This window comes from Ictalurus punctatus, chromosome 29, assembly GCF_001660625.3.
Source record: "Ictalurus punctatus breed USDA103 chromosome 29, Coco_2.0, whole genome shotgun sequence".
Taxonomy (NCBI): Eukaryota; Metazoa; Chordata; class Actinopteri; order Siluriformes; family Ictaluridae; genus Ictalurus; species Ictalurus punctatus.
In genome coordinates, this window is record NC_030444.2 from 5,166,398 (window position 1) to 5,193,135 (window position 26,738).

Genomic DNA, 26,738 nt, shown 5'->3' on the forward strand with positions numbered 1-26,738 from the left:
AGTCATTACTTTGTACTACCTACCATTGCCATGATAACAGCTCTGAGTCTTCTCCCATAATACCTGATGAGGTTGGAGAATACATGGCAAGCACTCTGAGACCATTTCTCCATACAGAATCTCTCCAGATCCATGCTGGTGGACTCTCCTCTTCAGGTCATCCCACCAGCTTTCTATGGGGTTCAAGTCAGGGGACTGGCATGGCTATGGCAGGGCCTTGATTTTGTGGTCAGTAAACCATTTTTGTGTTGATTTTGATGTATGTTTTGGATCATTGTCCTGCTGAAAGATCCAACCATGGCCCATTTTAAATGGTCTGGCAGAGGCAGTCAGGTTTCCATGATGTCCATGATGCCATGTATCCTAACAAAATGTCCAGGTCCACTGGCAGAAAAGAGCCTCAAAACATGAAAGTGCCAGCACCATATTTAACTGTGGGCATGAGGTACTTTTCCATATGGCTACCTCTCTGTGTGCTCCAAAACCACCTCTGGTGTTTATTGTCAAAAAGCTCTATTTTGGTTTCATCTGACCGTAGAACCCGATCCCATTTGAAGTTCCAGTAGTGTCTGGCAAACTGAAGATGCTTGAGATTGTTTTTGGATGAGAGTAGAGGATTTTCTCTCGAAACCTTTACAAACAACTTGTGGTGATGTAGGTGGCTTCGGATTGTAGATTTTGAGACTTTCTGACACTAAGACACAACTAACTTCTGCAATTCTCCAGCTGTGATCCTTGGAGATTTTTTGGCCACTCGAACCATCCTCTTCACAGTGCGTTGAGACAGTATAGACACATGTCCTCTTCCAGGGTGATTCATAACATTTCCAGTTTACTTGAACTTCTTAATTATTGCCCTGATGTTGGAAAAGGGCGTTTTCAATGGTTGTGCTATTTTCTTATAGCCACTCCCCATTTTGTGATGGTCAACAACTTTTTGCCGTACATCACAGCTATATTCCTTGGTCTTACCCATTGTTATGAATGACTAAGGGAATTTGGGCTGTGTATTACCTCATATTTATGCCCCTTTGAAACAGGAAGTGATGATTGAACAATTTCCTGTTCCTAGACACCCAGGTGTACTAAAAAAAAAAAAGAGTAAAATATCAATGGGAATATATAAATATATACTATATTTTTCTCATATGAATTCACAGGGGTGTCAATTGTTAAACACCTATATTTAACAATTTTTTTTTTTGATAAACCTGTGTTTTGTTTGCAGTTGTTTGATCCCTGAGAGCAGAGTATTTTTGTGAATTATTTTGAACAAAAGTTCAAAAGATTCAACAATAAAGACAATTTTCACAGTCTTCTTTGCTCATATTTACCAAGGGTGCCAATATTAGTGGAGGGCGCTGTATATGTGGGCATGAAAGGAAAATATTTTAACACATTTGTGCCATAATGAATTGACAACATTTATTGTCAGATGAAGAGTGATAAGCTGTGTGTAAGCTGAAAATGCAACGTGTCTCAGTAAGATCGATATCATCGAGTCATACATAAGATGGCAGTTTCTTTCAACTTTTGAGCAAACTGAAGTTCAAATGTACCATGTTATGCTAGAACAATGTGAAATAAAAAATAACCCTGCACCTAATATAATAATAATATTATTAATAATAATAATAAATCAATATCAATAATGCTAACATACAAGCATATGTGATGCAAACGTGGATTTCTTGTATAAAAAAGCTGCTTTCTCAGTCCTTGTCAATTGATACACATTCAATCATACTTACTGAAAATATTAAATAACCAGTTCTTCTCATATCTACAGTACAGGTCATGTTGTAATCTTGTCCACAGAATCAGAAGGCTATAAGCATTAGCCTGAAATATACAGTAAATGGCCAACAGGATTGATTTTAAAATATTTGTGACACACTTAAGACCTTAGCGTAAATATTGTGGAGACAACATTTGCAAGGGATGTGAGAGCACAAAAAACACTTTTGCAAGCTTACAAGTTTGCATACTTTCTGGGCATTTGCACTGGCAGTTGGGTTCATGCTCCCACACTGCAGGTGGTACTATTAAAATTTAATGACAATTTCCATGACTACAGGAAGACGACTGCCTACTGCAAAGTGCTGCATAAACTATTGTAAGTTTATGCATCGTGTTGTGGATAAAAATGACATGAAATAAACACGAGGGAGATTGAGTATGAGTAAAAATGTAATTTTATTGGTAATTCACAGGACGGGTGGGTGCGTAGTCTGGAGGAGAGTAAGAGGGGGAGGAAAATGGGGTGCGTCCTGGGGACATGGGGAAATCAGGGTGGGTGAAGTGAGCGGACCACTGAGAGTCGGGCGGACTGGTGGGTGAGAAGAGGGACGGATGGTCGGGGCCCGGATCGGAGAAGACAACATCATCATCCTCGGATTGGAAGCTGGAGGGGGGTTCTGGGTCTGACTGTGTAGAGGCGTCAACACGCACGTTCGTGGGGCAGATTCTGTACCGAAGAAGAGGGGGGAACCCCGGATCTCCATTCTTAGGGGGGGTGCTGCGAAGATAGTTAAGTAGCATCATGATATCAGCAGTGAGATGCACAAGCTGGTAATGAGTGTCCAGATCCAGGTCCAAACCCTGATCCAGGTCCAGTAACGGAGAGAGAGGGGACTGACGACGGGCACCGGCACCTAGACACATAGAAGCGGGATTAGGCGGATTGGAATTACGAGCAATTTAAGAGCAGTAATAGTAAAAAAGTCAAAAAGAAGTGTACGAGCTGAGGAGTGCTAAAAACACACACACTCGTACCGTCAAGGGCGGGCAGGTAGACACAACATACATACACACACACTCTCTTCCTCATACACACACATGAATAACTTTAATAGAATCTTATAGTAATAGAGAAACTCTATAAAAAACAGAATTGTAGGATATGCAGGACAGTAGAACTGTAATGATATTAAGAAGTTGGAAGTACAGTAAACCGCTTTTCAAGTAGTATAAATATATATAAACTAAGAAATATAGTGCAAATATGAAAATAAATTATAAACGAGAAATACAGGAAAAAAAGGAAAATATAACTTACTCATGATTCAGATGGTGAAGATTCTCGTCTCGCAAGGAAAGCCTTAATTTTTAGAGAACCATGAAGAAAGCCAGTTATAAGGGTGGCTGGGTCAAACTGCCCCCCCCCCCCCCCCCCTCGAGATAACGATAAGACCAAGGTCCCTCCCGGTTGTTTAGTCGTCTTGCTTACGTCATTTTTTTTACTTAGGGAATTGAGAATCCTGGTTTCTGACTACCTAGGTAAATGAAAGTCCTGGTTTTTGACAACCTAGGTAAATGAGAATCCTGGTTTTTGACAACCTAGGTAACTAGAAACTCTGGGTTTTTGTTTCCTGGGTTGTTGGAAATGCCTGGGTTCTGATTTTATGTGTAAATTAAAACCCCTGGTTTCAATTCTATGGGTAAGTGAAATAGGCCTTTTCTGGAAACCTATGGGTTATCTAGTGTGTAAATACAGTATAAATACTGGAGCTTAAGCTCAGGATATTGGGATCACTTCTGAGAATTCTCATTGGTGTGGATCTCGTGTGGTGGAATGGAACAATAAAGCTGGACCCTTGCTACTTCTCACTCACGGCTGGTGTATTTTTTCTATCTCCAACTGGGCTCAGAGGTAGATGTGAGTATTGGCTTCTAAGTTGAGTTTTAAATGTTTTTGGGTAATAGGCTAAATTCGAGCCAACAATCGCTTTGCAGAAGGAAGGCCTGCTTATTTAGTTCCATATGTACAAAGAGAAAAGGAACAGAATAAAAAAAAGACGTGGTACGTGAGACTATTAAATAAATTGAGGGCTGAGGACAGCATGTTTAACATGTTGTGAAGCTTGGAATGAATTGGCTTCAGCATGCATCATTTGCAATGACCAATCACAGGTTCGGCTGCCTAGCCAGCTGCAAACTAACCATTTTGTGAACTTCCAGTGACACCTGCCATGTATAAATCAACAAATCTTAGTAGAAAAGCCCACAGTACGACATAAACCCACATATATCCGAAGCCTTTTCAGGTTCAGGGACCAATCAACAAAGCATACCATGGACCATAGGTGATTTGATATTCTGGAGAACAAAGTATTTTGATTAAGGGTATGGTACCTTTCTCACACAGATGGCCAGTGTAATGGAGAGGGCAGTTACAGAAGAATGCTGCAGCACCACTTGGCATGGACAGAGGTTGACACATGCCACCATTGAGACATGGCTCATCGGCGCATGCCAATGAGGGTGTGGTTGGCAGAAGATTGATGCTGCTTTCTCCTCTGGGGGGACTAAACACATCAGAAGGTACAACAATGTCTGACAGACTGTCCTGGTGCCAGGAAGACCTGAAAGACATGTAAGGATTTTTAAAAAAATTTTTTTTACATCAGACAGTCAGTCAACAGAGCAGAAATTTGTATGGCTTACATCTTGAACTTGTTTAACACAGGGATTTTATACACAATGTGAGATGGAACTCAAATGTACTGTATCTCACAGCATTACTATTTTGGTGAGGTTTTTTGCAGTCAGTATTGTATTGCAGTACTCAGGGGTGGCAGGATGCTAAAAAATGTATCCAACAAGAACAAAAATTAATGATAGATAAGACACATAAATACAGTGTGAAGGGCACAATTTTGTGCCAGTTTCTAATCTGAGTGTTTTGAATAAACTATTTCCTTGTTTTTTTTTCCATTTAGAGAGAACATACTGATACCTGTGGTGGCAAAGCTATACATGTTTTGTAATATATTTTTGACATATCAATTAACATTATAATACAAATTATATTCATGTAAACTCACAAGCCTAATTGGAAAACTTGCAATTCATGCAATTATCCAATCATGCAATTGTCCAATTATCCAAGGAGATGCTTTTATGCTCACTCTGGCTATAAAGACTAGTCATTTGAGTTACCAAACCAGTCTCTGTAATTTTCCCATAAAACAACAATGGTGCATTTTGCTTGTGTAAGCATTTTCCCGCTGTTAGAACCATTAAAGCTTTCAACTATTTTTATATAAAATTACACAACATGGGGCAATCAGGCACTTTGCAACAGTCAGAGGTAATGTTAAGAGATAAGTTTTCTGACATGGGAAAATCTTTGGCAGAGGGCATTAGAGTTTCTCAGTCACATGTAAAGCTGCATTTTGTTGTTTTATTAACTTAGAAAAGAAAAAGAAAAAGACAGGCTACTGAGGAAACAATTATTTAAAGCTGCTATAATGTAACATGAAGTAACTTGTTTTGCAGATGTTCCATATGATAAGACATAATTATACACAGAAATAAGACGTCATTCTTTAATGAATAGAAAATTGTGACACCACCTTACTGTAAAAGATTGTCCAATTGCATTATATTCCTTACACAGCAAATAAGTTCCAGGGTTTCACATTAGCCCATTAGAAGGAAAAATAAAGTAAACTACAGCGTGAGTCTGAAGGCTGATTAAATGGGCCATTATACAACAATGCGGTCATATTTGTGTGTATGACACAAACATCCTGGTATGCAGGAAAAGAAAGCTGCTAGAAACTCATTTTAATATACGTGAGAACTTTATTATAGAGGAGACATTTTATTACAGATGCCAGACCAACACCATGAATATGAATATGGGCTTAAGTGTTTCAGGCTATTTCTGTAAAATGTTTGGGTCAGTTTCTGCCACCAGTTATTATGTTTTTAACAGACTCCACTGGGGACAAATCCAAGCATATCAAAAAGTGGTGTAAATATGTAAGCTGATTAACACACCATTCCCATTCATGTTAAGGAATGTCTTCATTAACCCAAACCCAATCTTCTTGGGGAATATTGTTACCTTCATGTGTCCTGTATATTATTAAGACTATTCCTGTGCTGTCCGAATGTTGCAATATAAGGATTTCAAAGAGAAAAATGGTGGACTTTGAATTTGAGGATGTCTAAAGACCAATACATATGAGATCTTATTTGTACTGCATAATAGAACCAGTGGAGATAAGGCTCTCCTTTCACCCAGGGAATGATGAAACCTGGGACCCTTAATATTTCTACCTATTATAAAAGTAACACTGTGCATGGGTAGAATGTTCATTTTAATGATATAAATGATAAAAGATATACATCTCTGAGCATTTATGATGTTATAGTATGATGGGGAACACATCATGTAGCTCAGTGGCTATTTTAATACTCATATACGCATATAGTCATGTAAAAAAAAATAAGTACCAAATAATGATATATATATATTTGGACAAGCAAGCAAATATTTGATCATCTTTGTGCATATTAATAAAGGTGATACTCTATAAAATGACATTAACATTTACATTTTGTAGGAATTTTCCCAATTTAAATGAACAAAAAACAGATCAGTCACATGGAAATACTAAGTACACCCCTACATTTATCACTCCTTCAAATCCATAAAATTAGAATCAGGTGTTCAGGATTGGGTGCCAGTGATTAGAACCTGCATATGGAGTGCAGGTGGAACATGTTTTATTTATAATACTCTCATATCTAGTGTCTGGTGTTCCCTTTGCTATTGAGGTGTGTGGTGTCATCATGCCAAGATCTAAAGAGTTCTGTAAGGTCTTCAGAAAAAGGTTGTGGATGCATATGAGCCTGGCAAGGGATTTAAAAAGATCTCCAAATTATTTGAAATACATCATTCCACTGTAAGGAAAATAATCAACAAATGATGCGGGTTTCATACAACTGCTAATTTGTCCAGGATTGGCCGTCCCATCAAATTCAGCCAAAAAGCAGACTGTCTGATGCAAAAAGAAGTCAAGGACCCCAGAATTTCAGCACAGTATCTGCTAATAAGTCTTGCAACTTTTGGTGTCAAAGTATATGCTTCTACAATCAGAAGGAGAGCACAAAATTGACCTGCATGGGAGGCGTGCCAGGAAAAAGCTTTTGCAAGACTACAGTTTGCCAATGAGCATATAAGAAAAGACCAGGCCTTTTGGAATAATGCGCAAATCAATATAGAGTTGTTTGGCCACAGTAACAGCAGACATTTTCGCCGCAGACCAAAGACAGCTTTTCAGATGAAACACCTCATACTGTACCAACTGTGAAGCACGATGGTGGAAATGTTATGGTTTGGAGTTGCTTTGCTGCCTCAGGGACTGGACAGCGTGCATTCATTGATGCAACTATGAATTCTGCATTATATCAAAGAGTGCTTGAAGATAGCATGAGACCATCTGTCTGAAAATTGAAATTGAATTGAAATTGGACCTTTCAACAGGATAACGATACTAAGCACACTAGAAAATCCACCAAGGAATGGCTCAAAAATAAGAAATGGAGGGTTATGGAATGGCCTAGTCAAAGCCCTGATTTGAGTCACATTGTAATGTTGTGTATGTGTGTGTGTGTGGGCAATGGGAAATGGGCAGTACATGCAAGCAAACCCTCAAACATCTTGCAACTGTAAGAATATTACATGGAAGGTTGGTCAGAAATTCCAGCAAGCCTGGTGGACAATTATGCAAAATGCCTACAAGAAGTTATTTCTGCTAAAGGGGGCAAAAGTAGCTTCTGAAGCAAAGGGTGTACTTACTTTTTCCACAGAAGAATATCACATCGATTAATATTTATGTTGAATAAATGACTGAAAAGCCTGTGGTTTTGTTCAAGTATATCAACTTTATCAATAGGCAATTTCCTTATTTTCTCACATGACTGTAAATTCCCTCCATATACACTGATATTATAATAAATTTTACACAAGAGCAGCACAATAATCCTCCATTTGTAAAATTAACACCATGACCCAAGTACATCTTCAACACTCAGCATCATCATGCTGTGACCAGAACATGAATGTATCCACCCTGAACCATGTAGACCTTCAGAAAAAAACAACAACAAATTTATATCAGGGCAGTGAACTCAGAATGGATCACTTTAGCATGAAACCCTATTTATTTTTGTAGGTTTTTGTCCTTGACCACTTAAGTAATATGCAATATGCATACATAAAACTTACAACTTGGTTGCATTAATGTGTCCTATACTTTCACTTAATACTCTTAGGGAAGTCCAAGACACTTTGCCCTACAAAGTGAAGAAATATAACCAGGTCCAGGTCAAATTAGGTTTTAACAGGAAAATATCTACATTTTTGAGTACAGAATTTTGGGAAAGGTTATGGTATTACTAAAACAAACAAACAAACAAACAAAAAACAAATCAGAAAGAATAATGCCACTGCCTATATGCTACAGGTCTGTACAAACGTCTGACTGCTACTAGTCAACATCATTTGCTTGTGCCGCAAAGACTGCAAAAGTGAATGAATACTCACGAATATACCCATCTATTCATCATTTCACACCTCGTGTTTTCAACTTGTCTGTAAGGCATCTGAACTGAAATAATTTATCAACCTATTTCAAGTTTCGAGCTGTTAGCTACAGTCTGAGTGTTCTGGAAAGATAACACTGGAGGTTTATGAGGCACGAAGGCTTGCATCCTGCCATTAGCGAGTATTTCAGTTGCATTTCCTTTCAGACTCTTAAAGTATGCTCTTTTTAAGGATGAGATGCAGCAATAAAAACAAAATGTAATATAGCCAAAATAACACCAAGATTTACACCAATATTATCTGTGCGAGATATGAGAGCTAAGACCAAGGTGAGTATCCAAAATAACTGTAACATTCTCCAGTTTAGCTGTTCAGCATAAAAATCCATACAAGCTTTTTGGAGAGAATATAATTGTATCTACTTAAGCTCTGAAAGCTGAACTCAAATTAGACAGGAAAGTAAGATAAAGGAGCAATTTTCTGACTCGAATAATGAATATGCATGATACGAATTGAACCGCAAAGACCTTTAAGTGACATTGGCCTGTCTATGATAATTCTAGTTACAGTTTAAAGTATGTTAATACAACCACTTCAGCCCATTGCCTTGCAGTATGCATTAAACAGCAGATATAGAAGTCCAGAATATTGCCGCAGCAGTAGATATAGTGTGTCATTTTGTAACACATGGGAGGATTATTTTATTATTCAATTCAGCAGTGTACAACAAGGGTAAGTATACTACACTGTGGATTATATATACACATTGTTTTTCCCTTCAGCTGTACAGTTTGGATGAACCCGTGTCCACTATAGTCCCAAATTCGTGTTCTTAGCTGACAGGAGTGGAACTTGGTGTAGAGTTCTGCTGTTCTAGACCAAGATTCAGCATGATGTGCTTTCTGAAGAGATGTTTTGTTGTGGTTTTTTTTTTTTTTTTTTTTTTTTTTTTAGTTATGTGAGACCACACCTTGAACCAGTCTGGGCACCCTCTTCTGACCTCTCTCATCAACATGTTGTTTCTGCCCACTGAACTGCTGCTCACTGGATGTTTTTTTGCACCATTCTGTGTAAACTCTACAGACTGCAGTGAGTGAAAATCCCAGGAGATCAGGATTTTCTGAAATACTCAAACCAGCCTGTCTGGCAGCAACAACCATGAGACAGGTAAAGTCACAGAGATGTTTTCTGTATTCTGATGTTTGATATGAACATTAACTGAATCCTTTTACCTGCATCAGCATTATTTTATGCATTGCGCTGCTGCCACATGATTGGCTAACTGGATAAGTGCATGAATGAGCATGTGTACAGGTGTTCCCAATAAAGTGGTCAGTGAGTGTATATGTAAGTAATATTGTGGTAATACCACAGTAATACCACAGTAATACCACATTGTGGTGCACGGTTATAGGAGACATGACCCTGAGGCTGATTATTTTCCAATAACAGTATGTTATCTCATACCACAGCAGTTTTCCAACAATGATCATTTTTAATTTGTTAATGAAACACTTGACAGCATTTGAACTGTTTATAGTTTGTTTTTATATGTAATATTCTTGAGATAATTTAATTCCTGTTATCACATACATTACAGCAGCTAACAGTCATTCTCTTTTTGTACAAATCTCTTGAAGTTAATAACAAAACAAAACAAAACACACAGCATGTCATGTTGCCAAAAAAAACAGGAATTTGCAAGCTGTCAGAAAACTTACTGACTGTTACAAAGTACTAACACTGGAGACTTCTTCCACAAACATTAAATAAATGTCTCCATATAGAAAGCTCACCATATTAATTATTATACATTTTTCTTTGATAAATATGGTCTGCCCTGATATAGCCCTTTTATCCAAAGTGCTTTACATTGTGTCTTATTCAAGCATTCTCACACACACACACACACACACACACACACCAATGGTAGCAGTGCTGCCATGCAAGGCACTAACTTGCCATCAGGAGCAACTTGGGGTTCAGTGTTTTATATATATATATATATATATATATATATATATATATATATATATATATATATATATATATATATATATATATATATATATACATACAACACCTTTTTTTATTTGACTTCGATTATGTGATGTATCCCCCATACAAATTCATGTGAATGAGTGTGAATAAAAATGATAACATTATTAGAATGGGAGGATTGATATTCATTCATCCATCCATCCATCCATCCATCTTCATCTTATTCCTTTTCAGGGTCACGGGGAACCTGGAGCCTATCCCAGGGAGCATCGGGCACAAGGCGGGGTACACCCTGGACAGGGTGAGGATTGATATAAACCTGTGATTTGCCTTGTAGTTGACACTACGTCAGAGCTGCTGTTAAAGGTGAATTGGTGACACTAAAATATCTCCTAGGTGTGAATGCATGTGTAAATGTCTGTGTGTGTGTGTGTATGTACGTCTAGTGCCCTGACCAGAATAAGGAACGTACCCAAGTTAATGAATGAATGTGATTTGTGCGTCTGTGCGCTTGTGTATACACAGTGCTAAAATGTTAAAATGTGCATTGTGCATTAATTGAGGTATGTAACTTTGTATATTAAATGAAATAAGGCAAGTTTAAAACATGACTGAAGACTTGTAATGATTTGCTTGACCATATGTATTTTGACCAAGCTCTTAGCACAACAAGACCAAAGACTGAACTGATGGGTTTCAAGTTATACTATCTTTTCTGTTACTCCATTAACTAATCATGCATAAACATTAACATTTTCCATCATCCCACAATCTGGCTATTTGAACATGGCACTGTTTTGAAATCTGTCACTGGCACTGACACAAACATGGGCAATCTGATCTGATTAGTTTCCATAGCACCCAGTGTATTTAAGTGCATGCTGATATGCATGAGTTGAGAAGGGCACATGTCCAAGAGCCATGAAAAAGAAAGGACTGGAGAAAGAGAGAGAGAGAGAGAGAGAGAGAGAGAGAGAGAGAGAGAGAGAGAGAGAGAGACATTCAAGCCCCTAATTAAACAAATCCTTACTTGCAGTTTTCTATGTTGTTCCCAGCAATGGCATTGGAAGTGTGAAATCCTCTGAGCTTATTAATTTCAATTATTTCAATACAACCCGTGTAGTTGTATAAAGGATCGGCTCCCTAAGGGAACAGAGAAAAGAAGACAGTGTTGTTGTTTTTTCTACAAGAAAGCAACAACACAAGCATATGCCTGCAGTGAATTAAACAATAATTCAATGAGTATGTGGCACTGTGAATGTTAAGCCATGTTGCACACTATATAATCATTGTATCTATACCTATAAACCTATAAAACAATTTATATCACATAGCATTTGCATGTGATATAGATTGATCACAATTTATATCACATAGCATTTGCATGTGATATAGATTGATCACATCTCATGAGATCTCATGTGATCACATCATTGATCACATCTCATGAGATTGCATTCACAAGTAACGCAAATGTTCCTGTATAAAACAAAAGCAAAAGCTTTTTATTATTAATATTATTATTAGTATTATTTATTTATTTTGCTATTTACTCTGAAAGGTATTGTGATAAAACAGCCATTCTCTTTTGCTGACTGGCTCTATCTTCTCAGGTCGCTTCTTTTTCTAAATTTCTCAGTAGTACCCGAGATGTTATGTGCCTCTATACATCAGCAGATCCTCTGAACCAAAGTAGTAACTGTTACATGGACCTATACATTGGAACATATGCAGCAACAATCCCACATCTTGTTCTGCCATTCACTCACTGCCACATATCCAGGAATGACTCTTCTTAAAAGCTGGATTCAGAGGCAGGAGACACTGATACATGTCTGTATTGAATATGTACTTAGAATGATGCCCAGTGAGATCCCTTCATCTGGCTGATTTTTGAAGGCAGATTTTTGAACCTTTATCCTCCTATACATCCCATAATAATATGTATACAATACTATAAGTGCAGCACCCTGGGTACACAAAACATCTATTCTCTTATCCCCAGTGGACCTTTGGGGCTAAAATCTTGTGATGTAAGCTGCTTTAGAAGCCTGCCGTAAAGGTACCAATGGACTAAGGCAGCTGCCTTCAATTTCAAACACTGACTATTGCCTAGGAGAGTTCTAGGGGTTATCTCCCTGTCACAGCTCAATGAAACAGCACCATCCAGAGCCTTGGAGAGTACTGCCCTGACACTGCTTGCAGAAAAGCCACCATTCAGGATAATAGAAGGTACACTATATGGACAAAAGTATGTGGACACCAGACCATCATGTCTATATGTAGGCCTTCACCTCACTATTGCCACAAATTTAGACACACAGAATATTCTAGAATATCTTGGGATGCTTTGACATTAAGATTTTCTTTAATTCAATTCAATTTTATTTGTATAGTGCTTTTTACAATGGTCATTGTCTCAAAGTAGCATTACAGAAACATTTAAACACGGGATACTTTAATGGCAACTAAGGGGCCTAAACCTCTTCCATGGCAAAGTCCCTGTGCACAAAGTAGGGTTCATAAAGACATGATTTTCCAAGGCTCAACTCAACTGGCCTGAACAGAGCCCTGACCTCAACCCCACTGAACACCTTTGGGATGAATTGGAACACTGACTTTGCACCTGGGCAAATATGGGTATGATGGTCAAGTGTCCACTTACTTTTGGCCATATAGTGTATCACCATGTGTAAAAACTTCTGGAGCAGCTTCTCTCTTCAGCACTATAGCTTCTCTAGCCTCCAGTGCTCCCATTCCTGGTTCATGTCCAATAACCAGCTGAGCGATTTTAATGATGAGAAACCACCCCTGTTCTTATTTCATTATGGCCCCACTCTGGGTCTCATCTGGGTGTTCTATGATACTGATATTGTGGTTTGCTGCTGTCAAGTGTGTTTGTCAGGGAATCTTGATTCAAGCAGACTTCTCATCATTTCCCAACTGAGTTTTCACCAGCTCATCTCCAGTTCCATGCCCTTTCTTGCTTGTTATCACCCATTCTTTTTACTTTTTCATGCCCAGCCTGCTTAGTTCTGAAGAATAATTAGGTTCCATTCATCCTACAAGTCTAAACACCAATCTCCAATCCAATTTATTTTGTCAGGTTGTTCACCTTATTCAATGTGGCCTATATTTAACAGTAGTCTGTACACCCTCTTGCACTAACCTTGCATGCACAAATAGCCAAAAAGAAAATACAGTTGCATATTTTTGATTTTTGAATAGCTGCTTGGGTCAATGTTTAGTTAGTCTGTTGCATACAATTTATAGTAGTTTTCATTTCTTTGTGTGTCAAGTTCTGCAGAAATTGTTTCATGCTACTTGCACCCTCCAGCCAGAGCGAGGAGTTTGTTTCTATGGTAACTAATAATGACTCCAGTCAACTTACATAAATCTCACGAGATTCAGCAGAGCAGGGTTACATTCTATACTGACAGTGTGAACATAGACCATGTCCTGCATTTCTCCAACATCCTTTTCCCCCCTTGTGTTTTGACTTTGCCTGTCTAATGTCTGTGATTATTTTTTCTTATGTTATTTTATGTTTGAACCTTCATGTTGATATTTGTGAGCTATACACTTGTATCCTACCACCTCTGGCTCACCAGCATTGTATCATATATAAACACAGCCTGCCTCTCATCCAGAACAAACAGAACCATTTTAATAGATGTCTACAGCTGCTGTATGAATTAATGTGTGAAAGATTTTAATCTGTCATGCATTAACACACACACACACACACACACACACAAAAAGCCAATGCAATCTAGTAACTGGAATGATAATCTTACCTTATAAGAAGAGTAACTGAGAGGCAGACCGCCTACAAAAACATGACCAGTTAATGGTAAAGTTACTCCTGGCCAGTAATTGTTTGGATTGTTTTGAGCACGTTGAAAGCCAGACACAGCAACCTCTGCTTCACACGGCGCGAGATACTGTCTGTGGAGGAAAATTGTTTTTATTGAAATAGTGACTCACAGAATAGCCAAGAATATGGATGAAGATGAGAACTACATAACTGCATGCAGGCAATAAAATCATATTTGGATATTTAAAGCTAACATTAGGACCATGTTTATCTTTTTGCTCAGTGGTACTAAATATGCTGAATTAATGATCTCTAGTTTACTTTGCAGCAAAGATATAACACTCTCCTGTTTATGTCAAGACTATTTCTTCTTTGCCTTAGGAAACAACAATTATTATAAAAGCCATGCAATCTAATTTGCATTTTATGGTTATGTTTTACCTCTTTTTAATATTCACACCAAAAACATTTGTGGAGAATATGATAAGCATTGTTTCCATGGATACAGAAGAGAAAGGAGTGCTTTAAAAGTAAAGCAGGATACACAATGAATTCAGTATTCATTATTTTCTATTAGACATGGCATGTCAAATTTTAGCACAGAGTTATGACTTTAATGTTCTCACTTTTTCCCTCTACACTTGATTTATTCCTCCGTTTTTTTTCTATGACTCAGTGTTAAAAATATAGACAAGTAAATGACAGGAGAAATATCTTGCACATTTCTAAGCAATTTATAAAGTCACGAATCATGGCTTTGGTGTCCATGTGGAATATAAATACCATCGAATAAGGATGCATTTTATTGTATTTTATTGTATCTTTGTATAAGTGCAATGAATTGAAGATGTGCAGCATTTTGAAGCCTGTTGACTAGAAAAAATTGTGAGACCTACAGTCCACTCCAGAATGATTGGCACCCATGGTAAAGATTAGTAAAAGGTTAGGAAATTGTCTTTGTGTTTAATTTACTTAATCTCACACTGAAATGAGAGAAATCTAACCTTTCACTGAAGCAAATTTATTGTAAGAAAATCAAATCCATATTCTCATGAACAAAATGTATATATTATATTATCATAATATGATATCCATGAGAGCAGAGTATTTTTGTGAATTTTTAAAACAAAAGATTAAAAGGTTAAACAATAAAGACAAATTTTCATAGCTTTCTTTGCTCATATTTACCAAGGGTGCCAATATTAGTGGAGGGCACTGTATATCATATATTATATATACACATGACATCTTTTATTTAAGTTCACCTGAATGTTTCCTGTTTCACTCATGTAAAAATATAAGGTGGCACAGAGACCGCAATCTCTTAGTCATTCATCACCATGGGGACGATTAGAGAATGCACAAGTGAAATTAGACAAAAGTGTTGACCTTTATGAATCATCCAATGGGTATAAAAATGACTACAAACCCGAAACTCACTGTTAGAACAATAATTAAGAAGTTTTAAACAACAAGAGCTGTAATTAATCCACCTGGAAGATGATGTACTATTATTCCCCATGCACAGAGAGAAAGATGGCTAGGAAGGCAAACATTTATCTAAAGATCATTTTCGGGTCACACATATTCCAAATCTACAATGAGACACCACCTCCATATCAACAAAGTACTTTTGTACCAGAAGAAACCTTTTCTTTCATCTAACCACAAACATAAGATTGACTGGACCTATGTTGTATGGGTAAATGAGACAAAAAACTAATTTTTTTGACAATAAACACTCAAGGCTTGTTATACAGAAAAGAACCTTATCCCCACTGTTAAGTATAGAGAAGGATCTGTGATGATGAGAGGACGTGTTTCTTCCAAAGGCCCTAAGAACTTTGTTAGGATGCATGACATCATGGACTCCAGTGTACAAGACAATTTTAAATGAAAATCTGGCTGCATTGTTCAAGAAGTTACTATTGGGTTATGGATCTTCTAGCAGGACGATGATCTAAAAGATATGTCCAAATACAGACAAAAATGGTTAGTGAGCAGAGAATCAAGTTTTTGACATGGTCATCCAAGACTCCTGTCCGAAACCCCTTTGAAAACCTGTGGAGCGAGTCAAAGTGAAAAGAAGTCTTAATGCTGTTATGTTGGAAAAGCTAGAAAGTTGCGCACAGTACCCAATACAGGGGTGGCAATAATTGTGACATGAAGTTTTAAAAATTAAAAAATAATAATTTTTTTATAAGTTTTATTTTCTTAAATTAGAGATTAGATTTCTTTCATATTTCTTTCATATTTTCCAACCTTCTTTTTAACACATCTTTAGCAAGGGCACCAATAATTCTGTAGGTTATGTAGCAGAGGAATGATGGAGAGCACAGCTCAAGCTAAATGGATAAAAAGCTTTGCACTCTTATCTGGAGTGCTGTACTTTAACATGGCCCTTCACCTAGGAGTATGGTGCATCAAGTATGGCAGCGATCTTTTAACATTATTTCACTTAACATGAAAACCGTTTTGGAATATAATTATTAATCTATATTAGAATGGTACATGGAGCACATTTGTACAATAATGTACATTTGAATGTAAAAAGCAGAAATCTTGCATAAAAAGATAAAAGCAAAAATAAATAATACTCAGGTCATGTCACACATATAATACTAGGTGGTTTGTATTATGTAAGCTTAATGTCTAATAAAGCCAGATATGTTTAATGAGCCATATCCTGGTTTATGGTGCATGGTATTGGTGGTGTATAAGCATTAGTAAGGAATTCAAACAATCAGTTATGTAGAGGTGCATGGGGTATGAGGAAACTAACTTATTAGGGCCATTGGTTTGTAGCGCTGAACTAAAATTGATGAACAACTGCCATGTATTATAATATTTGAGGTGGGTTATTACAGAACAGTGAAAACCAATCAAGACAGCAAAACTAAAATATCTGAATGTTTTGTCTGATATTTAAGGCAAGACACAATATTTCCCCCTTTCACTTGGGTGCAAAACTGGCTACACTTAAATTGTGGCAATAAAATGTAAAAACTTAAGTCAAGTGTTTTTGTCCACTCACAATGACTGCACTGTCTGAAAGTTAGCACCTTTAAGAATGATTTAGCCCCACCCACTCAGCACAATCACTTCACAAGATAAATCACTGAAAGGCTTGTTTCCTCCTATAAATATCAAGTTATGTGACATTGTGACATACATGTCAATTTATTTTATAAACCTTATAACCACACTAAACCACATTAATGTGGAAATACAAATCACCTTTAATTTTAAACTTGTTTTTCTTAAATAAGCTTATTACACAGGAATTTCTCAATATGTTAATGGAGTTATGACAGATTCTATATGAAAAATGGCATAAAACATTATTATAACAGTGAATGATACACAAATTATATTCCAACAAACTTTTACATATATATATTAAATAAATACACATATACATAAATACATATATATATATATATATATTAAATACACTATTCACCTGTAATGCTTTACAAGTTTAATCTCAAATTGAATTCCAAAAAGTCGTGATTTTACAATCAATACTGTAAGGATTTTTACTTGACAGTGAGATGCAGTCCATTTAAATATTCCAGTTTTATGGCATTGTTTCGATTGAATCACCACATAAAACCAACAAATTAGATTTTCATCCTGTGCTAGCAGAGTGAAAATCTAATTAAAGACGCAGTTTCATCTTTTTAATTAAGGCTATTGTTCTGTGTACTTAGACAGATTGGGTGATCTGAATGTTTGCATTGGAATCTTGCCTGCATTTATGCCTGATAGCATGTATGAAGATGGAAGTGTGTGCACATTAGAATGGAATAACTGACTTTCTATTACAACAAAAACCCACAGAGGAGGGGAAAACACACACACACACACACAAGCATGCACACACACACACACACACACACACGCAGGCATGCGCACACACACACGTACACACAATCCTTTCATTGCAAAAAACCTGACAAAAATGTTTCACATAGGGTACTCCCTTTGGGCACTCCCGTATCGTACTGCATATGAAACACGGTTATAGGACACATCTAATAAATTGTGTTATAAGAGCTATATCAAATAGTATCTGACAGTGTCAAGGCAGTGACAGGCTATTAACAGCAAGTAATAAAACAAAGACAGCTGAGAGGTGATGTCATTCCTCCTCTGACTCATTCTTACTTCCTTCCTTCCAGTTATAGAAACCTGGGAGATTCCCAAAGCTAATTCTGCCCTTCTAATAACAGGGGAGAAAAGATAATTATCGTAGAGCAGATTCTGAGCTTAGCATGTGCAGCAGGAGGCTAGATGCTTGCTAGAAGTCCATGTCTCATGATAGCCCACTCACTTAAAAAAAAAAAAAGGAGTGAGGGCTCAAAAAAAGGTAGCAGCATGACGTGCTAAGCCTGTAACTGTTTTCTGCTTGACATTGGCGGCTTGGCACCTTGCCAGAGGGCAGCAGGCCCTGCTAGTCCTTGAGCCTGTCAGTCCCTGTAGACCTCTGTTACATATAAAAAGAATTGTTCCTGGCGGAGTGATATATTAAAAAAGGCCAACGACAGAGAGGACCTTGGCGCTCTAGGGGGCTGGTCTGAGGTGTCGACAACTCAGACAAGCCCTTAGTGGGACAATTCTTCTGGGATAGATACATGCCTCAAAAATTTTACTTTTCCCCCTAACACCAGCATGCTCTCTTTTTTTCCTTCTCTCTCTACAGTTTTTCATTCCTTTAAATGGATGATGATATGAGCAATAAGAGGTTTGGACAGTCCACGTGTCTTAGTGATATTTGACAACAAAAAATAGAGAGAGGCAGATTAATGCTTTTAAAATAAAAAGGTTGGCCAGGAGTCAAGGTGCAGTATGTTTAACCGATAGAATATGAAGGGAAATTATTGCTATTGCTATTTTCCTACACCTTTAAGGTCTGATCCTAATTGGAAAAGATAAAGACAAGTTACTGTCAGTCATATCTATTTTATAAATAAACAGGTCTACTTGAAATAAACTTGCAAAAATACAATTCTGAAAAGTCTACAAATGGCAGAGCATGCCCATGTCCCTTTTTCCTGTATATGAATGTACATTAATGAACACGAGAATGCTCAGCTGAGCCGTAAAAGCTACTTGCAAAGGAAGACAGGGTTTCAAATTGGGATGCAGTAAAATAATTAGCTCTGTACATTATACTGTATATGAGAGCATCTCCCATCACTTACTCACTATCATTTAGAAAGATTTATGAAGTGCTATTTTTTAATTTGCTAGTCATTGTTAAGTCATTTTGCATTAGCCAGGAATTACAGGGTACTTTCTGAATTACCTGAATGCCAGTTGTAAAGAAGTATACAGTTTAATTTACAGCTTCTTGTTTTTTTATTTTAGTGTTAGCGTAGGGGTAGATCAGTGTTAAAGACATTGGACTACTGCTCGGAAGGTCAAGAGTTCAAATCCCAGCATTGCCAAGCTATCACTGTTGGGCCCTTGAGCATGGCCCTTAACCCTCAATTACTCAGTTGTATAAATGAGATAAATGTAAGTTGCCCTGGAAAAAGGGTGTCTGCCAAATGCCATAAATACTATAATCCAACATCAATATACATAATATCAATATATATACTGTTATAAAACTCAATTTAAATGGATATAGCACATTTGAAAAAATATCTGAATATTGTTCACTGTTTTCAGAAATTTTTCATCAGCCCATGTTTTATATGAAGAGGCAAGAATATACTTGTTGGAAAAGTGCTTAATGCACCACAATTTTCTATCCTGAAACCAAATGATTAAGAAGAACTAGCCATGCCATATAGTAATAAGGCTCTTTGACACGGCTGTCCTATACCCAACTGAAATTAACAATACTTGGTGTGTCCGAGCTGCCTTCAATATCTGTGTGCTGCATACCCAACTGGCACTAAAGGATATACATCGTCATTGTGAAACAACACAGCTAATCAATAAAATGATGCTACTGTTGCAGGTCATGTTCAGTACAAAAACACATGTTGTCAACCTGACCAAGCTGAGAAAATTGAACCTGGTAACAGCAGACTATCCTTGCAGCCTTGAACCCAGCAGCTTCAAAATCCCTGATCAACTTGAGATGAGGCTCACTGCATGCAAGTGGTTCAAAATCTGGATTAGTATCTATTTTCAATTCAGGCTTGTGCATTGTGGTATCTTAATGGGGTCCCTCTATGCTCCGTGTCTCCAGTGGCCGTGGGACTGACAGACTGTCATCGTGTAGCACTGGCCTCATGTCTGGAGGCAGATTTGGACATTCAGCAGATTCCTTGTTTTTAGTAGATAAGCCAGAGACATTGGTCAGACTGTAGTATCAATCTGTTACAAGATCCCTCTGCTCCTGCCATGTCATGTGATTAACAAATGGCATTGACATTGTACCTCTGAGCCAAGCTCTAACAGACAGTGGTGCATGTTGCACAACAAATGTGAGGAGTCCAGACTTTTCATTGATCACCATATTCACAACCGATGTAAGGCTTATAGGCTTTCATGGGCTGTCTTTGAGGATTAAGGGTACCTATACTAATCAGAAATGTAACAGAACCTGAGTAATCAATCTGCAACAGTGTATGTGACTGGTTTTATAACTGGTCTAACACCTGTACTGCCAATATCTATTTTGGTCATGTATGCCCAAGACTAAGCATTTCCACTTTGAGTCGTGTGGCGTGCATGTCCAAGCATGTCTGGACAAGTAAAGAAAACTTTCCATTACTTTTGGTAACATTGAAATTAGGCAGAGAATGTTACCTCATGTGCACCACATACTCTTTCCCATCATTGACCTGCCATGTGGTATTAATGCTATGAATCCCCTTGTCTTGGCTGCAGGAGAAATCATACTGAAAAAAAAGAAGACAAATGAATGATTACAAGTATAAACTGAAGCATAAATTTTAAGATGCTCAAGAGAATTTAAGCCAGTGTTTTACAGTACTAATTTGAATGTGAGATTTCAATTAATCTTACATGATGGGATTAAATTTGGAGGGGGATCAAGGGGATCGAATAAATGATAATAATGATGACAATGATGATGGTGATTTACTGTAGCAGTACAGATTCTAATACCGAATGACTAATTAACTGAAAACTTGACATCCCTAACATCCCAAATTCAAATTCCCAAATTAAACCCCTGATAACACGGCATATAAAACATCAGACAGAAACGTTATAAATTATATAACCTATAGAAGCTTTACCTGTAAAATTCCATTGTTAAGGTAGAGCTTCATAAAAATGAATCCAGCTCCTTGGTCGACATACAGGAGTGTTCCATTCGCTGAGCGAGTCTGAAACCTCACTGTGATATTACTCACAGCACTGAGATTAATGCCCTCAAACTCCAGGAATGAAGTGCCAGAATATCTCCCATAGGTGATATCTAGACAGAACCAGAGGAATGAACAAATTCAAATAGTGGAGAAATCAGTGCTTTTATAAAGCAAATCAAAACACTATATAGTCTCATATGAAGTTGTTGGGGGAAATTTCCTGCTGCAATTTTCCTGCTTCTGGTAACAGGGCTGAAAATTGGATTAGACTATGAAATTGGAAATGCTTGGTTGCATCCCTGAAACATGATATTGAAAACAATAAGGACAAACAAAGTAAGCAGAAATAAAAAGAAAAAAATAAAATCAAATGAGTGACTTAGTTCCAGTGCACTATATTATGTCATTTGATGCTACAGTGGGGTCCAAAACTGTGAGACCACTAGAAAATGCTTCTATTTTGCATTCTTTTCTAATTCAGTACAACAATTTTTATTACAAATGATATCACCGACAACACCTTGAGTGAAAAGTAGACTCTTAATTATTTACATGAATTTCAGAGTTTCTCAGTATTTTATGTCCACTTTTTGCTTTAATGAGAGTATGTACTCAAGCTGGCATGGAAGTTTGTGCAAAACATTATGATCCATTTTAGATCAAATCCATCTAGTGTCATCTGAGGAAAATCAGACCTTTTGCACAAAGCAGTTAACATGGTCAATATCACATGTTTGCTTACATTTAAATAGTGACCTAGAAATAGTGCAGAATCATGAATATTAAAAATATATAGAAAAGCTATTGAAGATTTACTTTCTTTGTTTGAAATTTTTTTTATTTATTTTAAATTTTAAGATTTTCAATGTGGTCTCAGAGTTTTGGACTGCACTGTATATGCTAAGTATGTGCAACCAACTTTGCCAGTTAGTTCATGAAAGCACATTTCCAACCTGAAATACTCAACATGTTTCCTTCCTCTCACACAATATCAGAGAGGTTAGAAAGCATGTGGCTTCCATTCTCAAGGTCTTCCATTATCATTGTGACTCATAGAGTAGCTCTTTGCTTTACGCCAAAGTACTTCTAAATAGGCTTCATCCTAGTAGTGGACTGATGGCTAGGTTTTCACTAGAATTTACATGCACTTCTAAAATCCATGCATGGTGTCCTCACTACATCCACTTAATATATTCAAGCATGCACAATAAAGATGCTTTCAAATCTCAATAAAATGAGAACAAACTCTGTGTATAGTTCCAGCTTGGAAATTCAAAAGACACCAATATTATTCTGGATTCTGTGTTGAAAAAGTTTGCTTCAGTCTCTACCATTTCCTCTAGCATCAGTGGTCCTTTCAGCCATTTGAACACTCTAGCAAGCATTCTTTTTGCACCAACAACGGTTAACAGGCCAAGGCAGATTAAATCTTGAACAATATTTAATTTTAAATCTATATTATATCAATATCACTTTATCACCAAATCTCCCACAGACAGCCCAGAGTTTTTGCACATCTGAAAAAAACTAGCTAGCAAAATATTAGCTAGCATTATTGCAACTAACAAGCTCGTTTTGCTAGAAGTGTTGGAGGGTTTGCATTTTACAAACTGACAACTTTCACAAATCACTCACATTAATATGTTCTTGCATAGACTCACATATTTATATCATAGCTATGGCATATATTAGCCTATAATGTTTCTCCTGCGTACCTCTCAACAAGAAGTCTGGTGGCATAGTATCTCGTGAGAGCGAAACATATAATTAAGTCTTAGCTTAACAGATAATTAAGTCTATGGACAAACCGAAAGAGTCTTCCTCAGTTGCTCTGAGGTCTGTTAGAACTGATCACCACTTCTGAGTCAGTCTTAAAAAACAACAACAACAAAACAAAACCAAAAAACAACCCAAAATCTTCTGAAACCACCAAGGTCTACATTTTGTGGCCTCACAGCTAGTTATGGCCATGGTTTAGAGGTGGGTAGAACAATAATCATATGGGACCAGATTATGGACAAACACGGTTATAGAGCACCACAGGTTTAATGCCTCAACCAGAACTTTCCAGACCAAAAGGACAAGAAATTATCAGCTTGGAAATCCTTTGATCCTGGAATTAATTAGGATGAATACAAAGTAACTAGTAAGATACATTTTCTACTTCCTCCTCCCCCTCCTGACTTGTAAGCTGGTTACCACAGCAATGATTATAGGAAATTTCCCCTTGGCGACCAAGTCATTCATTAATTTGAAATCCTTGTCTGGACTGATATAAAGCTTTGATGCAGTCTACATCAATTGCCAGCAGGCATGGACATGCCTCATTAACGTGAGAAAGTCTCTTCCCCAGACTCCACTTTTGTCAATAAGTTGTATTGAGAAGCTCGGATAAAAAGCTTTTTCAGGTGTACTTCAGTTCTGAAATTCCTCGATTCCTTGCAGTGGGGTTTTCATAAGGTTTCAACTGTTACTAGTAGAACCTGAAATGCCAAATAAGATCAAGTGAAGATTGAAATTTGAAAAACTGAAAAAAGGGAAAGAAAATACAAATTTAACAGTCTTCCTCAAGAGTTGTCAACTGTTGAAATGACAACAGACAACTTGATTACTCTCTACCCTGGAATAAGAACTGTTATTATTTTATTTCACACTCTACAAAGTGCTATTTCCTACATCAGCCAGACTTCTTTTGTGCTGCTTCAGCTTGGAGCGTTCAGCTCTGCACAGACATAGTCATGCCCCCACTTTAATCAAAGAATGAAGGAGTACTGAATTATCAACACATGTCACTGATTTTCTACAAAATCAGCAAATGTATTTACTCTGAGTCAATCAATAAGCCCATAAAGGGTGTGAAGGGAACAAGCCAGACTACACTTAGAACCACTGAAAGAGCTAATAAATAAATAAATAAATAAATAAATAAACAAACAAATAAAAGAGGTTAGCTACTATCAATCATCTGCAGTGAAATTCAACTAAATTTCAACTGCATATTGTAAACACTTGAATACAGAAAGATTTAAAGAAATTAAAGTTTGAATTTATAAGCAACAGACTGGCAGACACTATTGAAAGAAATATTACTGCTACCAAAAGAAAGTCTAATTTGAGATAGTGTCAACTGCAGTTAAGAGCTTTATTGAAGAACATATAATCCAGATGGCAAGGTAAAATCAATAACAAAGACAGGCAGAGGTCAGGTGATCATGTAAAAAGGCTAGAACAGGTAAAGCAGAATCATAACCAGAATAACAACACAATAGCAAGGTTTTGTAAATGACAGACAATAGCAACTGAGTGTATTACTTCACAAAGACAAAGAGACTGAACAGTGTCTTATATAGTGTGGTGTGATTGTGCGTGTGATTGGGAACAGGTGTGTCTGCTTAGTCACGTGTCTGTGTATTACTTTGGGATTTGTTGTCATTGTTGGCTATGTTTGTAGTTGGTGGTGCATTCTGGGAAATAGAGTCACTAGTTTGCCATGACATGACATGACAGAGCCCCTCTCCCAAGGGCACTTCTCCCGAAGCACCAGAAAACACTCCCTCGCCCGGCGGACCAGGCCCTCTGGGCAAAATGTACACATCCCCTCAGGTCCCAAGGCAGGCACTGTCCAACAAGTAGCAGGTTCTTCAAGGAGCCGAGGCGCAGACATGATGCTGGGGCAGGTTCGCCGGGGTTGTTAGGCAAGACCCAGGCTTGGGAAGCTGTGTTATCATCTTCAGACGGGGGCTTGACTTAGTGCGCCATCTCGTCGGCCTTTCTTGAGTGTGGAGCAATGACTACCGCGGCACCAGCAGGGGGAACGAATCTCAAGGCGGAGCAACGTTCACCATGCAGCTAGAGAGGGAAGAATGCTCTCCATGAGGCCAGAGAGGGGAGAGAAATTTTCCGCAAGGCCAGAGGTGGGAGCGATGCTCAGAGGATATTGCTCCCGCTCATGCTTTGTGGAGAGCAACATCCTACGCAAGAAGCAAGAAGAGGGAGCAGCATATGGCGTGAAGCAAAGGAGCGACATCTTCAGCAGAGCATGGATGCAGAACAATGTCCTCAGCAGAGCAGGAAGGCTGAGTGACATCCTCAGATGAGCAGGAAGGAGGATCGATGTCCTCAGTGGAGTGTGAAAGTGGAGCAACATCCGTAGAGAAGGCTGGTTTAGTGATGTCTGAAGCTGAGCAGGGAAACAAAGCGGAGCTCTTGGCTGCAACGGGAGGTGCAGCAATGTCCTTAGCTGAAAAAGGAGTCTGAGTGGCATCCTCAGCTGCACAGGGAGGCTGAGCTACAGTCTCCATTGACTCAGCTGGCTGAACAAGATCCACAGTAGGGTAGAGAGGGTGGAGAAAGATCTTATGAATGGCATGGGAGGCTGTCTCGTGGGCCTCAGACAGGAACATGTTTTGGGAGATCTTCTCGTTGACCTCTAGCTGAGGTTCTGCAGGAGAGACCACCTCGTAGGTCTCAGGCTGTAGGTCTTGAGATAAGATCACCATGTTGACCTCTGGCAGGAGCTTTGCAGTTGAGACCGCCTCTTGGGTCTCAGGCTAGAGCTCTGGAGCCAAGGTTGCCATGTTGACCTCCGGCTAGAGCTCTGCAGGGGAGACCACCTCGTGGACCTCTCATATCTAGGGTTTGGTGTTCCATTTGTTATTGAGGTGTGTGGTTTCATCATGCCAAGATGTAAAGAGTTCTATAAGGCCCTCAGAAAAAAATGTTGTGGATTCCTATGAGTCTGGTAAGGGATTTAAAAAGATTAAATGATTTGAAATACATCATTCCACTGTAAGGAAAATAATTTACAAATGGCGCAGATTTCAAACTACTGCTAATTTGTCCAGGACTGGCCGTCCCAACAAATTCAGCCCAAGAGCAGACTGTCTGATGCAAAAAGAAGTCTCCAAGAACCCCAACCTTTCATCACATGATCTGCTGGTAAGTCTTGCGACTGTTGGTGTCAAAGTGCATGCTTCTACAACCAGAAAGAGATTGCACAAATTTAACCTGCATGGGAGGCGTGCCTGGACAAAGCCCTTGCAAGAATACAGTTTGCCAATGAGCATATAGGCATGGACCAGGCCTTTTGGAATAACGTGCTCTGCATAGACGAATCAAATATAGAGATGTTTGGACACAGTAATAGCAGACATGTTTGGCACAGACCAAAGACAGCTTTTCAGGAGAAGCACCTCATACCAATGGTGAAGCACACTTTAAGCACACTTGTTATGGTTTTGGGTTGCTTTGCTGCTTCAGTGACTGGACAGCTTGCATTCAT

General features: G+C 38.0%; 1 long non-coding RNA gene across 1 annotated transcript; it reads left to right on the forward strand.

Moving 5' to 3' along the window:
* The first annotated feature begins 8,420 nt into the window (after window positions 1–8,420).
* On the forward strand, window positions 8,421–11,185 carry LOC128629465 (uncharacterized). The gene is made up of 3 exons (XR_008393813.1): window positions 8,421–9,073; window positions 9,296–9,508; window positions 10,577–11,185. It is a non-coding gene; the product is annotated as an uncharacterized LOC128629465 (long non-coding RNA).
* Window positions 11,186–26,738: the final 15,553 nt, after the last annotated feature.